The sequence below is a fragment of the Schistocerca serialis genome, chromosome 3 (genome assembly GCF_023864345.2).
Source record: "Schistocerca serialis cubense isolate TAMUIC-IGC-003099 chromosome 3, iqSchSeri2.2, whole genome shotgun sequence".
NCBI lineage: Eukaryota > Metazoa > Arthropoda > Insecta > Orthoptera > Acrididae > Schistocerca > Schistocerca serialis.
In genome coordinates this window covers 144,607,634-144,623,748 of record NC_064640.1, presented here as the reverse complement: position 1 = coordinate 144,623,748, position 16,115 = coordinate 144,607,634, and the positions used below count along the sequence as shown (strand labels likewise).

The 16,115-nt window shown below is 45.2% G+C and overlaps 1 protein-coding gene across 2 annotated transcripts in view; it reads left to right on the top strand.

Moving 5' to 3' along the window:
• Positions 1-16,115, top strand: part of LOC126469852 (uncharacterized) — a 135,827-nt gene that overhangs the window by 17,243 nt on the left and 102,469 nt on the right. The gene's annotated exons all lie outside the window — the stretch shown is intronic.

Sequence of the window (16,115 nt, the reverse complement as noted above, 5' to 3'; positions counted from 1 at the left end):
CCATCAGCCTCACCAATGTTCTTTGTAAGCTGTTAGAACGTATGGAAAGTCGGTGGTTGTGTTGGGTATTTGAGTCACGTGGCCTAGTGGTTCCACGTCATGGTGGTTTCTGCCAGGTTCTCTCTACTGTTGATAATATAGTTTCCTTCGAGTCTGCCATCCGAATAGCCTTTTCCAGATGCCAACACCTGGTTGCCATCTTTTTTGGTTTACGAAAATCTTATGACACAACCTGGCGACATCATATCCTGGCCACAATATATGAGTGGGGTCTCCGGGGCCTGCTCTCGATTTTTATCCAAAATTTCCTATCGCTCCATACTTTCCGTGTCAATGTTGGTGCCTCCCATAGTTCCCCCCCCTTTCCCATATCCAGCAGAATGGGATCCCACAGGGCTCGTTATTGAGTGTATCTCTATTTTTAGTGGCCATTAACAGTCTAGCAGCAGCTGTCGGGCCGTCGGTCTCACCTTCTCTGTATGCAGACGACTTCTGCATTTCATACTGCTCCTCCAGTACTGGTGTTGCCGAGCGGCACCTACAGGGAGCCATCCACAAAGTGCAGTCACAGGCTGTAGCCCACGGCTTCCAGTTTTCACGTGCAAAGTCATGTGTCATGCACTTCTGTTGGCGTCATACCATTCATCCGGAACCAGAACTTTACCTTAATGATGATACACTCACTCTAGTGGAGACATATCGATTCTTATGACTGGTTTTCGACACCCGATTGACGTGGCTTCCTCATCTTCGTCAGCTGAAGCAGAAGTGCTGGCAGTACCTCAATGCCCTCTGCTGCCTGGGCAATGCCAACTGGTGTGCAGATCACTCTACACTGCTGCAGCTCTACCGAGCTCTTGTTCAATCCCGCCTTGACCATGGGAGTCTGGTTTATGGTTTGGTGGCGCCCTCAACGTTGTGTTTACTTGACCCAGTGCACCACTGTGGCGTTCGACTGGCAACAGGAGCTTTCAGGACCAGCATCCTGGTGGAGGCTGGAGTCCCTCCATTGAAAGTTAGGCATGCACAACTGCTCGCCATTTACAATGCACACATTCATAGTTCTGAGCATCCATATTACCGTCTCCTTTTCCCATCCACAGCTGTTCATCTCCTGCATCGGAGGCCCAGGTCAGGGCTTAAGATTGTGGTTCGCGTCCAATCTCTTCTGCCTGAAGTGGAGTCCTTCCCTTCACCACCTATACTCGATGTCCATTCACATACACCTCCATGGTGTACACCTAGGCTGAAGCTTCGCCTGGACCTTTCACATGGTCCTAAGGACTCAGTTAACTCCGCAGCTCTCTGCTGTCACTTCCATTCGATTCTTGACATGTACCAGGACCATGAAGTGGTTTACACTGACAGCTCGATGGCTGATGGTCACGTTGGCTTTGCTGATGTTCATGGAGGACATACTGAACAGCACTCCCTGCCAGATGGCTGCAGTGTTTTTACTGCATAGCTGGCGGCCATTTCTTGTGCTCTTGAGCGCATCTGCTCATGCCCTGGTGAGTCATTTCTTCTCTGCACTGACTCCTTGAGCAGCCCACAAGCTATCGACCAATGCTATCCCTGCCATCCTTTGGTAGCAAACATCCAAGAGTCCGTCTATGCCCTGTAACAATCCAGTCATTCTGTGGTGTTTATGTGGACCCCAGGCCATGTCGGAATCCCAGGAAGTGAACTTGCTGACAGGCTAGCCAAACAGGCTACAAAGAAGCCACTTCTGGAGATCAGCAGCCCTGTTACTGACCTGCGATCATTATTATGCCACAAGGTTTTTCAGTTTTGAGAGACGGAATGTCACAATCTCAGTACGGACAACAAACTGCGTGCCCTTAAGGAGACTACGAATGTGTGGAAGAGCTCCATGCAGGCTTCTCGCAGGGACTCTGTGGCTCTCTGCTGGCTCTGCATTGGCCATACATGGCTAACACGTGGCTACCTCCTCCGTTGTGAGGACCCACCTCAGTGTCACTGTGGGTCACATATGACTGTCGTCCACATCTTGCAGGACTGCCCACTTTTAGCCGCTCTGCGGCAGACTTTTAACCTTCCCAGCACCCTACCTTCGGTGTTGGGTGACGATGCCTCAACAGCAGATTTAGTTTTGCATTTTATTCGTGGGGGAGGTTTTTACTACACCATCTAAGGGTGAGCATTTGGCCTTCTGTCTGAGGTCACCACCCTCCCTCCATTTTAACTCTGTTGCACTTTCTTTGCATTTGTTTGTCTTGGTGGTCATATTTACCCTACACGTGTTCATCTTGACTTGTCTTTTTGGGGTTTACATTTTAATGTATTGCAGAGTGGCTGGCTTATCCTCTTTTTAATATTATGATCAGACAGCCCAGATCATGTGCTCTATGGTTTTAATACCTTATTCTACTTTTCGTTGTGGTGTATGTTTTCCCCCTTTTTTTGTTCGTTCCATTTGTTTTCTTTTTAGGTGTGGTGTTGGGTGTTTTTTTTTTTTGTACCTTGAACCTTGCTTGCGTCACGAAAAATGGACTGATGACCCTGTAGTTTGGTCTCTTTATACCCCAAACCAACCAACCAATCTTCAGCACCAGGACACACCGCACACTCCTCCAAACAAGATTTATCTTGCGGCTCTTGACATATACACAAAAGCATTCTTCCCTGTAACCCTACTTATGGGGAAACAAATAAATTTCAAATTAGTGCAGTAAATATATGTGCATACTTCCTTCACTGGCTGGCATTTTACCTATTTTGGTCATAAGGAGTAGAATTTTAGAGACCAATTTTTAAATTTGTCTTCTCCTTTTTCATTATGAGATATGCTTATCTTACTGATCTTATCATATATATTTTTACCTTTTTAACTTTCTCGCCATTTTCACTAACAGAAATCGCATCAGCCTGATTAGGACTTTGCATGCTGTGATCTTTGTCACCATTTAGGTAATATTCCAGAGCAACATTAAGCATATCATCTTGCAATGGCTACCCACAGTAGGAATCTGGGCATGTCCAAATACCTTTTTCATTCTTTATTTTATGAGCTTTTGAAATTATATAACACAAGGAAGTGGGTATGTATTTCTGTATCTGCTGCTTGGAGTAACTATCTTTTATCAGTGTCAGTATAGATGGCCACCTAGATAGCAGTGTATAGATTTTGAAACCACACATCACATTGGGTTGCGTGTCACACTATCTTCAGGTTCTGTATCAAGGACATCTACATTACACACTTCACAAAGTTTGGAAGATGTTTCTTATGTAAAACTTGTTTCCAGTTCTTCCATTTTTCTTTGTACTTACTGTTTTCTTCTTGTGCTTCTTATCTTGTCTGGGCGTTTAAGGTGGGTATGTTAGGGGCTACAACAGAAATGCTAACATTCAACTCATCGACAGCTTCACACCCAGGAATACAAATATCTGCACGGTTTTCTGCAGTTTCACATTTCAGTGACAGTGATTGTTCAGGTGGGTTATCACTAAATTCTGTGTTGTTGCGTGTATAGCAGTTCCTGCGCAATGGATGTGAAGGTATCAGTTACTTGAGGACCAAGATGTTTCTGCAATATCTCTGAAAGTGTTTTTTAAATTTCTTAAAAAACCACATTTTGTGTCTTTTTTTTATAGTCCTCACACCCCTGACTACTGTATTTACTCAATGATACTATATCCAACAAGAAGTTTAAACCAGACACAAAACGCAATGTAGAATGATTCACTTTATTGACAGAAGAGAGCTGTTATAAACAGAAGAGAGTTGGAAACAGTGTTACCAACATGCATATTTTATTTTAGAAATTCAATGATGCAAAATATGCAGAATATTGAAAAATTTCTAACACTTTAAACAGAAAAATATTTTCAACTTTGATAGCAGTAACTACTAAGACATTAGACAAACAATATATTGTACACTTTTCATAAGTCTTGTGATGGGGGTTAGTGAGTAAACAATTCATAAAAGTGCCATTTTTTAAAATTTTAAGTAATAAATATTTACATAATACAAAATTTTAAGTAATAAATATTTACATAATACACATACCCAAAATTTACATTTTTCAAAGGATTGTACCATTTACAAAAGCCAAGATGAAATGAAAATTTTTATTTCTTAACACATAGGCCTATGATATAGAGATCTAATGTTCGTTTTTTCCAGAGAAATTCATGATCATGAATTTACATGTACTGTTTGATTTGAAATGAAATTGCCCACACAGCATGGTACACTTCCCAATAAAATTGCAACTTCATCTTAATCAAACCTGCCGCCATAGCCGAGGTCGCTAGCCTCTGCCGTAGCACTCAACACTGAGGTGAACTGGTTTGTACCCTTGTAGTGGGTGAAATTTTTACTGCCAGTATTTAGATGCCAAGGGGAAGAGATATGGTGGCATTAAGTTCTATATCACCAGTCTTTGTGCCAAAGTCCTAGATTAAATTTCAAATCTGACCGCAGTGTCCATGAAGTGAGGGGATGTGACATTGTTGATGGTGATCCAACTGTCGGATGGGGACATTAAGCTCAGCGACCCCCTTGGTGGTGTTATTCGAGAGCAATAGCTTCTGTGGCATCTCTGAGTTTTACCCCAACTCCACCGAGTAAGGTGGCACCGTTGTTAGCACACTGGACTCGCATTCAGGAGGACAACAGTTCAAACGCATGTCTGGCCATCCTGATTTAGGTTTTCCATGATTTCCATAAATTGCTTTGGCAAATGTTGGGATGGTTCCTTTGAAAGGGCATTGATGACTTCCTTCCCTAATCCGATGGGACTGATGACCTCACTGTTTGGTCCTCTTACTCCAATTTGACCAACCAACCAACCACCCAACCCACTCCTAGAGGGCTCACATTTCTTCTGTGAGTTTGTCTGTCCACTAAGGGACACCAAACCTTGGAGTGCTACTTCCCTCTCCGTGCTGCAAGTCTGCCTTTGTGCTATTCTTTATTTCTCTCTGCCTTTCCATTGGATGGTCTTCTTGGTGACAATTGTGCTTGGATCTGGTTTGTGTTTTTGATATTAGTTTTCTTCCCTTCTGGCATTCTGCAACTTTAATTTAGTTATATGGTCCCCTTTTTGCAGTTTAGTTGCTACTTCCTTTCTAAATTTTAAAGATTTGTGATTGTACAGGAGAGATCACATGGTGCTGTGTATATTCCACCTTTGTGCCTTTCTTTCTTGCAGTTGTGCTACATCCAAAACTCATCACGGCAGCCATTCTGTGTGTGCATGTGCATATGCATGTACACGTGTTTGTGTTGGGAGGGGGGGGGGGGGGGAGGTCGGGGGTCGTCACGTACCTGCAGAGTGGTGGCCCCTGCCCATTAGTGCCTGAGCTGGAAACTCTGCATGCAGGCCAAGGTGTAAGGTGTATGTACTCATCATGGGAAGGGGTTGGGGATACCAGACAATGGTTTATTGGCCAAGTAACTGTTGCAGAGTGGCATCTGTGGGGAGAGCCCCCATTTGGTGTGGGTAATACCACGGTGGAAGACATGCATATGAAGCAAATTAAACTTTCTCCCAATGGTGGCTGCACAGCCCCAGCAGTCTTTTGTGAAACAAAGACATGTTACAACTTGGAGGAAAATGTTCCTTTCCCTGGCTATGCCATGAGATGAATATAGGGCGCAGAGGCAAGGTGAGAAATACTCCTCTCCCACCCCCCACCCCCATTACTTGGTTTGTTCCAGGAGAGATGGGGATTCCTTTTTGACTACAAAGCCACTGTTCTTTGTTGACCACATTGAGAGCAGGTTTGGGGAAGTGGCAGCGATTTCAAAAATGAAAAGTGGCTCTTTTCAGCTTAAAATGGCCTATGCCGCTCAGTTACGGGTGCTGCTCATCGAAGACAAGCTGAGTTATATTCCTGTCACTATAACTGCTGATAAGTCTGATTATGGTACAGGTTATCATTTTTCCACTGACGTCACCCTTTAACAGACTGATGGGAAGTGTGATAATTTTGAGTGACATGGTGTGAATTTTGTCCGTCGTGTTGAGTGAGGGCCAAAAGACAACAGACTGGATGCTAGAGCCTTCTTCTTGACCATTAAAGGTGACACTTTGCCTGAGAAGATCAAGATGACAGTGTATCACTGTGATGTGTCAAGCCTTATATTCCTCCTCTTGTGCAGCACTACGCTATGAATGCATGCAATTTGGCTATACGTCTTCGCATTACAACACCAGGCTCATCTGTAGGAATTGTGGCCGTCAGTTGCACACAAGTGCTCTTTGTTCGCCCTCTCCCCATCTGTGTCAACTGTGGGGAGCTCCATTCCCCCTGTTCAGCACACTGCACCATTTTCAAATGAGAAAAGAAAATCCAGGAATACAAGACCCTTGACTGCCTCACATACCATGAAGCCAAGAATAAAATACAATCGGCTTCATCTTACACATGTGATGATGACATATGTCACTGCTACAACTTTCTCTTTAGTGACTGTGCCATTGCCCTCTCTGTGTCTTCTACATCTGGCCCTTGGGGTCGCTCATGTACTCCCGCTCCTCTGGTGGTTGGGGGTCTTCCTCCTCCTGCTTCTCTACACCCTCTTTGGGAGCATCAACTCCCTACTATATTCCGGGGACATCAGTCTCCAATCCCAGCTGGAGGAGGACTGCTCTCCTCCAGCACCCCTCATCAGCAAGGGATCCCTCAGGATGTTCCCTTCCCAGGACTCTGCTCACCTACAACTGGATACCAGCTGTTGGCTGTAGGTCATAGGACTTCGTGTTCCTCCTCTGTCACAGAATCTGGGGCTGACAAACCCTCACAGAAGTGTAAATCATCTAAGGACAAGATACTTCTTGTCCTTTAATGATTAAGACTCCAAAAAGAGGGAGATTCTGATGGCCACTGTGCTGCCAGGCCCTGCATGTTCTGCCTCTGTATCTGAGGCAGTGTTGCTGGTGGCCACTGTGGCCCAGGACCACACCACACACCATGATTGGGAACAAATGTGTGTTGATGGTGTGTCTTCATACCAGTGGCAGCAGATGGCAGTAAGATGTGGCTTATTCCTTGGTCTCTTCAGGACCACACAGGATACTGATAGCGTGATCTTCCTGTAGAACTGAAGCAATTTTCTCCACCACTCGGCTGAGCTGTGACGTCTTTTGTGCACTTCTCCTGTTTTTGTGTCTTCCTCCAGGAAACTTGTTTCCCAGCAATGCAGATCCCTACCCTCAGTAGCTGTCATGGCTGTTTTAAGAATTACACTTACTCTGAAGGAGCAACCCGCCAAGTTAGCCGAGAGCGCTAATGTACTGCTTCCTGGACTTGAGTAGGCGCACCAGTCCTGGATCGAATCCGCCTGGCAGATTAATGACGAGGGCCAGTGTGCTGGCCAGCCTGGAAGTGGTTTTTAGGCCGTTTTCCACATCCCACTAGGTGAGTAGCACGCTGGTCCCCACGTCCTACCTCAGTTACACGACTCGCAGATATTGAAACACGTTCACACTATTTCATGATTTACACTAGACGCAGACAGTTGGGGTACACTGATTCTGTCAGTATGATGATATGGGGTGGCATCAGGAAGGGCATCTGGCCACCACTTCAAATTAACCTTGCCAAATCCAGTTGTAACTATGCTGACCCTGCGCAAACTGCAGGACAAAGGTGAAAGAAGAAGAAGAAGAAGAAGAAGAAGAAGAAGAAGAAGAAGATGACAACTCACTATGAAGGAGCATCGGGTGGTGTTTGCATGTATGTTCTGGACTTTATCTACAGTAAACACATGCTACTCAATATTTCTTTGGAGACTGTGGCTGTTTGTGTGGGAATTTATCATCTGTGATTTTTATCTCCCTCCTGACCATGAATTGTACCAGAATGCGTTGTCTGCACTATTTCCTCAGCTCTCCCCACCCTTCCTAATACAGGGTAACTTCAATGCCTGCAACCCTTTGTGGGGTGGAACTACAATCACTGACTGCAGTAAAGCTGTCAAAAACTTGCTTGCAGAGCTCGATCTTTGTCTCCTGAATACTGGTGTTTCTACAAACTTCAATGAGGCCTATGAGTCTTATTTGGTCACTGATGTTCCCATTTGCAGCCCAGGTCTATGTGACAGTGATGATTTCCAAATTGTTTTGACCCTCCCTGGGCATCCACCCAGATGGGATCTTTCCAAAGCTGATTGGGATGCCTTCACCACTGCTGTCACCCTTCACACCCAGCCAGATGGAGGTATCTATGTAGTTGTCAAGAGCAAAAATGCAGCCATTCTATTGGCAGCTGCCCCAGCGATGCCCCCAAAGACAGTGAATCAGTGTACCCTCGAAATCACTGTGGCCCTTAGAGATTGCAGGTGGACTGCCCAATGCCATAAGTGAGAATGACATCCATTGATGGAGCACCTCTTGCCTTTAAACTGCAACGTGCATATGTCCGCCACCTCATTAAATGACGGAAACAATATTGCTGGGAGCAGTATGTTGCTCTTGTTGGACCATGTACCCCTCCTTTGCAGGGTTGAGTGAAGGTTCAACACCTCTCTGGACACTGGTACCCTGTGGGTATACGTAGTAACTTTGTGAATGGTGATGTCTACACTGATCCAGATGCTGTTGCCGAACATTTTGGTTTTCGTTATGCTCAAGCCTCTGTGTCTGAGAATTATCAGCCTGCATTTTGCATTTTCACACTGTGGGTAGAGTGACTTCCTTTATCATTTACTACACATCACATGGAACTTTATAATGCTCCATTCAGTGTTGGGAACTCCTCAGTGGCGTAGCCCTTTGCCCTGTCACAGCTCCAGGGCCACACCACATCTGAAGTCAAATACTCAGACACTTACCAGTGGATTGCCTATGTTACATTCTTGCCAGTTTCAACTGTGTCTGGAGCAAGGATGAGTTCCCATCTCAGCGGCGAGAAAGTGTGTTTGTCCCAGTACTGAAACTGGTTAAACTTGCCCTTGAGATAGACAGCTATCGCCCAATTAGCCTCACAAATGTACTTTGCAAGTTGCACAAATGTATGGTTAACCAATGGCTGTGTTGGTACCTTGAGTCTCATGATCTTTTGGCTGCATCCCAGTTTTCGCTCAGGTCATTCCACTGGTGACAATTTGGTTCACCTGGAGCCCACCATCTGGATGGTCGTTGCATGTTGTCAGCACCTCATTGCTGTCTTTTTCGACCTACAGAAGCCTTATGACACGGCATGGCATCACCAAACCCTTACTATATTACGTGAGTGGGGTCTCCATATGTTGCAGGTTGAAGTGGGCACTTCACTCAGTTCCCCTCATATGCAAGAGAACATGGTCCCACAGGGCTCTGTATTGAGCATCCCCTTCTTTCTGGTGGCCATCAATGTTCTAGTGGCAGCTGTAGGGTCTTTGGTATCGCCCTCCTTATATGCTGACAAGTTTTGTTTTTATTATTGCCCCTCTGGTATGGTTGTTGCTGAGCATCACCTATAGGGCGTTATACGAAAGGTGGCGTCATGGGCTCTCACCCATGGATTTCGGTTTTCAGCCACCAAGACACATGTCAAACACTTCTGTCGCCATTGTACTGCCCACCTACACCCAGAGTTTTGCCTAGATGAACAGTTACTTCTTGTAGTTGAGACGCACAGCTTTCTGGACTAGTTTTTGATTCTCAGCTGACTTGACTTCCATACCTTCGCCAAGTTAAGCGAAAGTCCTGGCAACATCTCAATACACTTCACTGCCTCAGTAGCTGGGGTGCAGATCGCTCTACCCTTTTGCGGCTCTACAAAGCTCTGATTCTGTCCTGCCTTGATTATGGGAGTCTTGCACATGGTTCAGCATCACCCTCAGCATTGCAGATACTGAACCTCATTCATCATTGAGGGGTTCAACTTGACAGGAGCCTTCTGAATTAGCACTGTGAACTGCATACTAGTCAGGGTTATAGTCGCTCCATTACCTATCAGGTGCCAACAACAGCTGCTGAATTATGCTATACACATTTGTAGCTTCCCTGAACTTCCCAACTACCATGTCCTTTTCCCAAGAATAGAGTGCCACCTCCCACAGCAGCAACCCAAAACTGGATTTACAATTGGTGCATGCCTCCACTGCCTCTGTTCGGAACTGCAACTTCCTTCACTGTCGCCTCTGGTCAGGGAGACATCGCATCTGCCCCCATGGCTTGTGCCCTGACCTTGGATTTGCCTTGAAGTCACCTTTTGTTAGAAACATCCATTGACCCCACAATTTTTCACTGCCTGTTCATGGCTGTCCTTGAGAAGTATCTGGGTTTGGAAGTGGTATTCACTGATGGCTCAACAGTCAACAGACAAACTGGCTTTGCGTACACTAATGTACAGTGTAGAGAACTCCACTCTCTGCCAAGTGGGTGCAGTGGCTTCACTGCTGAATTGATGGCCATTAAATTAGCCCTTAGCCATATTCGTTCTTGCACCGGCAAGAGTATCCTACTCTCTAATTACTCCCCTAGCAGCCTTCAGTCTATAGACCAGTGCTACTCTCCTCAGCCACTGGTTATGGCTGTCCAGGATCTTGTCTCGGACCTCCTTTAAGCTGGCGACCAGTAGTTTTCATTTGGACCCCCAGTCATGTTGGGATTTCAGGAAATGAACAAGTTGGCCAACTGGCCACCAGGATCCTCCCCCCCCCCCCCCCCCCCATCCCCTCTTGTCAACCAACCAACCCAGCAGTTTCCTAGACCATTTTCCTGGCCCCACTTCATACTGTTTTCGCTTCAAACCTTCAAGCTCTTTACAGTGCTACTTTAATTCAAAGCACATCTTTAATGACACATTGAAAGTTTTCTGTTCATTTTTATATTACTAGTATCCAGTAAAAATATTACTTATAGCAGGCAGTTTCATAGATAGAAACAAAACTAATATTTTACAGCTCTTTTAAACAACTATTTCAGCTGATTACAGGACAGTCACATCTGGAGGACACACTAAATAATTATCCTAATAATTTATCCAGAAAGTATAGTGAATTTAAACTAACTATATATATATATATATATATATTGGAAATCTAATCATGTCTGTTGAATAAAAAGTTAGCCTTGTGTCATGAACACTTTTGGAAAAAACAGCACCTCACAGAATTTTGAGTAACCACAGAAGACATTGCAATGTTGCTACTCAACACTGTCACTGTGGTTACCTCACAGACCAACATTGGCTCCATAACAATGGGAATAGATATACACACGGCAATATACTCAGTACTTGACTGGCACAGGTGGCTGATAACTAAGCACGCAACACTTGGCACGAAGCACAAAATAAGGTCAACGGTGGTTTAATCCCACATGAGCAGTGGCAGCTCCATTTACTGCTGCTCGCAAGTCAACACTTTTGTCAGAGGATCTGCCCATACTACGCAATGTGTGTGACCTCCATGGCAGACTTTCTAACTACTCCACTGCTCTACCCATGCCAGCTATTTCGAGTTCTCTGGCGGGGGTGCTAAATATGTCCCTCCCCCTCCCCTCCCCCCTCTCGGCCCCCAAAAAGGTCATCCAGAGCTGAAAATAGTAGGGTTTGGGCTGTGATCTCCAGCACAGAAAGCGTTGGAGGACCCGGAAGTGGATGGACAACTGAAGGAAGCAACATCAATGCTGCTGGCTGTACTAGAAGCGTGTAAGTACAAGGAGGCTATGCTAGTGGTGGGTACAACAGTGGCAGTAGGAATGAGGGCATCTCCATATCAACAAAGGGGAGAGGTGCTGGATCGAAATCAATGATGGAGGCGCGAGCCTCACTGGGCCCCAAGGGTGCAGATGATGGGAGGATGGCAAAGGGCATGTAGGAGTATTGCTCATCAGTGTGGGATCCGTACCAGGTCGGGTTGACGGAGGAGATAGAGAAGATCCAAAGAAGAGCGGCGCGTTTCGTCACTGGGTTATTTGGTAACCGTGATAGCGTTACGGAGATGTTTAACAAACTCAAGTGGCAGGCTCTGCAAGAGAGGCGCTCTGCATCGCGGTGTAGCTTGGTGTCCAGGTTTCGAGAGGGTGCGTTTCTGGATGAGGTATCGAATATATTGCTTCCCCCTACTTATACTTCCCGAGGAGATCACGAATGTAAAATTAGAGAGATTAGAGCGCGCATGGAGGCTTTCAGACAGTCGTTCTTCCCGCGAACCATACGCGACTGGAACAGGAAAGGGAGGTAATGACAGTGGCACGTAAAGTGCCCTCCGCCACACACCGTTGGGTGGCTTGCGGAGTATCAATGTAGATGTAGATGTAGATATAGATGTAGGAGGTGGCAACAGTGAGACATCTGCTGCAAGTGGGAGCCCACCCCTGGAGTGATGATGTGATCTACCCTGCCTTTCTAGTGACCAGAAGGCCGCAGTGGTGACGCTCCAATAGGATGTGGGTGCAGCTGATTTGCATGTCGGGTCACTTGTTCCCCACTGCCATCCACCACCGACTGTTGCCAACATTTGTGGCCCACCATGATATCTGGCAGCCACTCTGACTGCTGGCAGGAGGACAAGGCCCAAAAGGCAGCCCCAGGAGGAAAATGCAGAGGGCAAGGTGGTTCGTGGCACGTGGCACAGGGTGCAACAACTCCCGGAGGTCTCCATGGCTGGCACCCATGGAAATTCTCCACCAGACTACATCCTTTGACGGACATTGCCCGGTATGTAGCCAGAGAACTCAAAATAGCATTTATGGCGAAAAGAATCAGACACAGACTTCTTCATTTGGCTCTTGAATGTAAGCACAAAGTGCTCCACCACCAACTTAGAATCCGGGCAAAACGTGGTGGTAGTTAGATGCTCAACTCCAACTATACAAATTGCCTACAGTGTGACACAGCAACTGGAGTCTGTGAGGAAACCATGGCAGGAGACAGTCGCTCAACAGATTACTCCTCTACAGTAAATGTGACTACGCCTCGGACAGTGTTGAGTCGATCGCAGTGGGGAAAAACTTATATCATGCTGGATCTGCATCTAAAGAGATGTATTCCAACCAACCCATCAGGGTCACTGAAATGATTTTCTGGAGAAGTGGGTCAGAAGCCATGGCAGTCACGACCTCTGGTGCTGTCAACAGGAAATCTGATATGGTTTGTTGCAAGGCATTATCCAATGGCAAATGTGGATCAGGCCCCACCAATATCTGTGATAGTGCATCAGTAGTGGCATGCTAGGCAGTGGCGTGGTAACGAATGCCATAACAATAGTTGCTGAGAAAGAGGGCTCATCATTGCAACCAAAGGGCAGTCCAATCCAGCAGACTGGAATGACGGCCAAAAAACGGAAACCAACAGCTTGTAGTTGGCGATGAGAAGAAACCTTGTCTCCATACAGAATGTCATGAAACTTTTCAACCCTGAAAACAATAGCTAGCGCCTCATTTTCCACTTGTGAATAATCACATTGCACAGCGGAAGGTGTCTTCGATGCGTAAGTTATGAGCTGTTCGGTTCTGTTTGTGTCCCAATGAGACAGGGCAGCGTCAGTTTCATACTGGGACTGTCGGAGGCCAGGATTAAAGGTATTCCAGGGGTAAAGAAAGCCAGAAAGGGAGCAGAGCACGAATTATACCTGAGAGACTGAAAAGTTTGTTGACTATCCACAGGTGAGACAAACTGGCGGTGCCGGTTGAGAGGTTGGTGCCCTTCATGTAGTCTTCCATGGGGACAAGACCATCTTTACTAAGCACATGACCCAAAAAATGCAATTTCAGGGAGAAACAACTGCACTTTTCCAACTTGCAGGGGCATTCACCAGGAGGTGCTGTAAAACCGACTAAAGGTTTTGTAAATGTTCCACTCGAGTAGGGCCTGTGACCCAGATGCCATCAAGGTAATTGATACAACAGGGAATGTCTTTAATTAGCTGCTCCAAATATCTTTGGTAAATTCCCAGCTGTGACAAGATTCCAAAATGCAAGCAACTGAAGTGATGAAGCCCAAGGGAGGTGTTAAGGAACAGGAAAGTCCAAGAAACTGCATCCAATGGCAACTGCAGGTAAGCATCATATATGTCAATTTGGGAATTACACTGCCCCCCTCCTCCCTCCCACAGATACTTCGTCAAAAAGACTGCCTACTGCAGAATGAGATACCAGTCTGAGACACATTGTGTGTTGACCGCCTGTTTAAAAGCACCACAAAGGCACATGGGGCTGTCAGATTTCTGAATCTCCAACAAAGGGTGGGCCACTGACTCGACAAAATAGGGGAAATGATGTCATGATCCTGCCAAGACTGCAACATAGCCTTTACCTTATTGTGCATAGTGAAGGGAATGTGGTGGGGGCAACAAAATTTAGATGCTGCCGATGGCTTGAAAGAGAAATATGTGCCTCGAAATTTTCTGCCCAGACCAAGCACGAACAGCATCAACGTAGATCACCACACACTACACAACAGTTTAGGATGGTAAGGGGCAACTGATTTTTAGGTGTACCTGTAGGGCAGTTTCAGTGTCCTTCCTGGAAAGGCCACTTCCACCACCAGGAATGCAGCATGCTCATGAGTTTGCTGACAGACTGTAGCACATTTGGGACACTCAAAACAACTCTTGTGTGAGAGGCCTTGCAGATCAGTGATCCAGGCCACATGCAACTGTCCGAGGTTCTTGTGGCACTGGTTAAACTGCAACCCTGATGCCACCACATGTGTTTCACGGGCAAAATACTGCATAGAGCAACCAGTGGAACTCATTAAAGGGAAACTTCTTGGGCTCAGTGGAGGCCTTCCAGTTTTGGACAACTTTGTATAAACCCACACTGCTGGATGACGAGGCAGCCTTATCAACTGAATCGACGATACACTTTACTTGACAGTACAGTGACAACTAAGCACATGACAGCACTTGGCACGAAGCGCAAGGCGAGGTATGCAGCAATTTAACTCTGCATGAGCACTGCCCTGCTCCATGTGCTGCCACTCACAGGTAAACAATTCCACCAGTGGATCTGCCCTGCGTGGCAGGTTTATGAACTACTCCAGTGCTCTACCTGTGCCAGCTCAATTGCCTCCATTATGCTGTCCGCTGATGGGGATACTAAAGAAATCATTCTGACTCTTATGTTACTGCAACATTTGCTGAGGCAGGCTGTCAAGTAACGCACATTCCGTCTCCAGGCAATGAGAGGCTGTTTGCCATGGTCTGGCATCTGCAAGCTGAACAAGAAAACTTTTGAGTTCTTAAATTTAAATGACAACTCTGTTTCATCCATAATTTAACAGAATAATCAATTATTCTAGTCAACTTGCATCTCTGACAACAATCATTAGCAGAAAGGTTCTGTGAATTACATAGACATAGTCACATAGTAAGATAGTAGAAAGTAGTTTCCTTTTTTCCTTCCTGTTTTGTTCATTTTTAGTAGCATATTTCTTTGTGATATTAAAATGTGGAAATTACTAATAATTATTATATAAGTTTCGTTACATTTAAATATGTGGATTCCATAGCCTGTTTCAGCTCTCCAAATAATAGGCTGTAATTCTTAAGAAGAAATGATTGAATGAATAAATGACAGAATATCTACTAATAAGCTGTAATTTTTTTGAATGGTTGGTCACCTTCCGCATAAAGCTGGTGAGAATGTATCACACTAGGTACAAACCGCGTCTGTGTTAGTTTTAAAATGCATCTTTCTATGTCGATCATGCTCTGAGAAAAATCTCTAAAAATAGCTGCTCCAGTACGACACACCAGTTAAATCACTTTCCTAGCATGTACCTAAAACAGATACTGTATCTTAAGTTTTCATAATATTTGACAAGTAACATTCATCCAAAAGGACAAGATAGAGTGTTAAACTTTAATTATCTCTAAAATTAGAATGGTAGCTAAATTTGGTTTTTAATGTAAACTTTTTGTTGAATTAATAGCAGACAGCATACTTTCACCTCTAATGCTACTGAACTGAGTAATTTTAAAAAGATTACAAAATTTCCAGTTCTGGCATATTTGATCAAATTTTCTGGAACTCTGTATTTTACATCTTTTATGGTGTAGATAGACTAAGATGTTCTGTATCATTCATTTTATTGGAGGTGATTGCACAACATTTCTGTGTGCTGCATTTAGGTAGCAACATGAGTGTGGAAAGATGTGTAATGTGTGGAGCACCATAACGCATAGTGATGCATTAACTTAACAA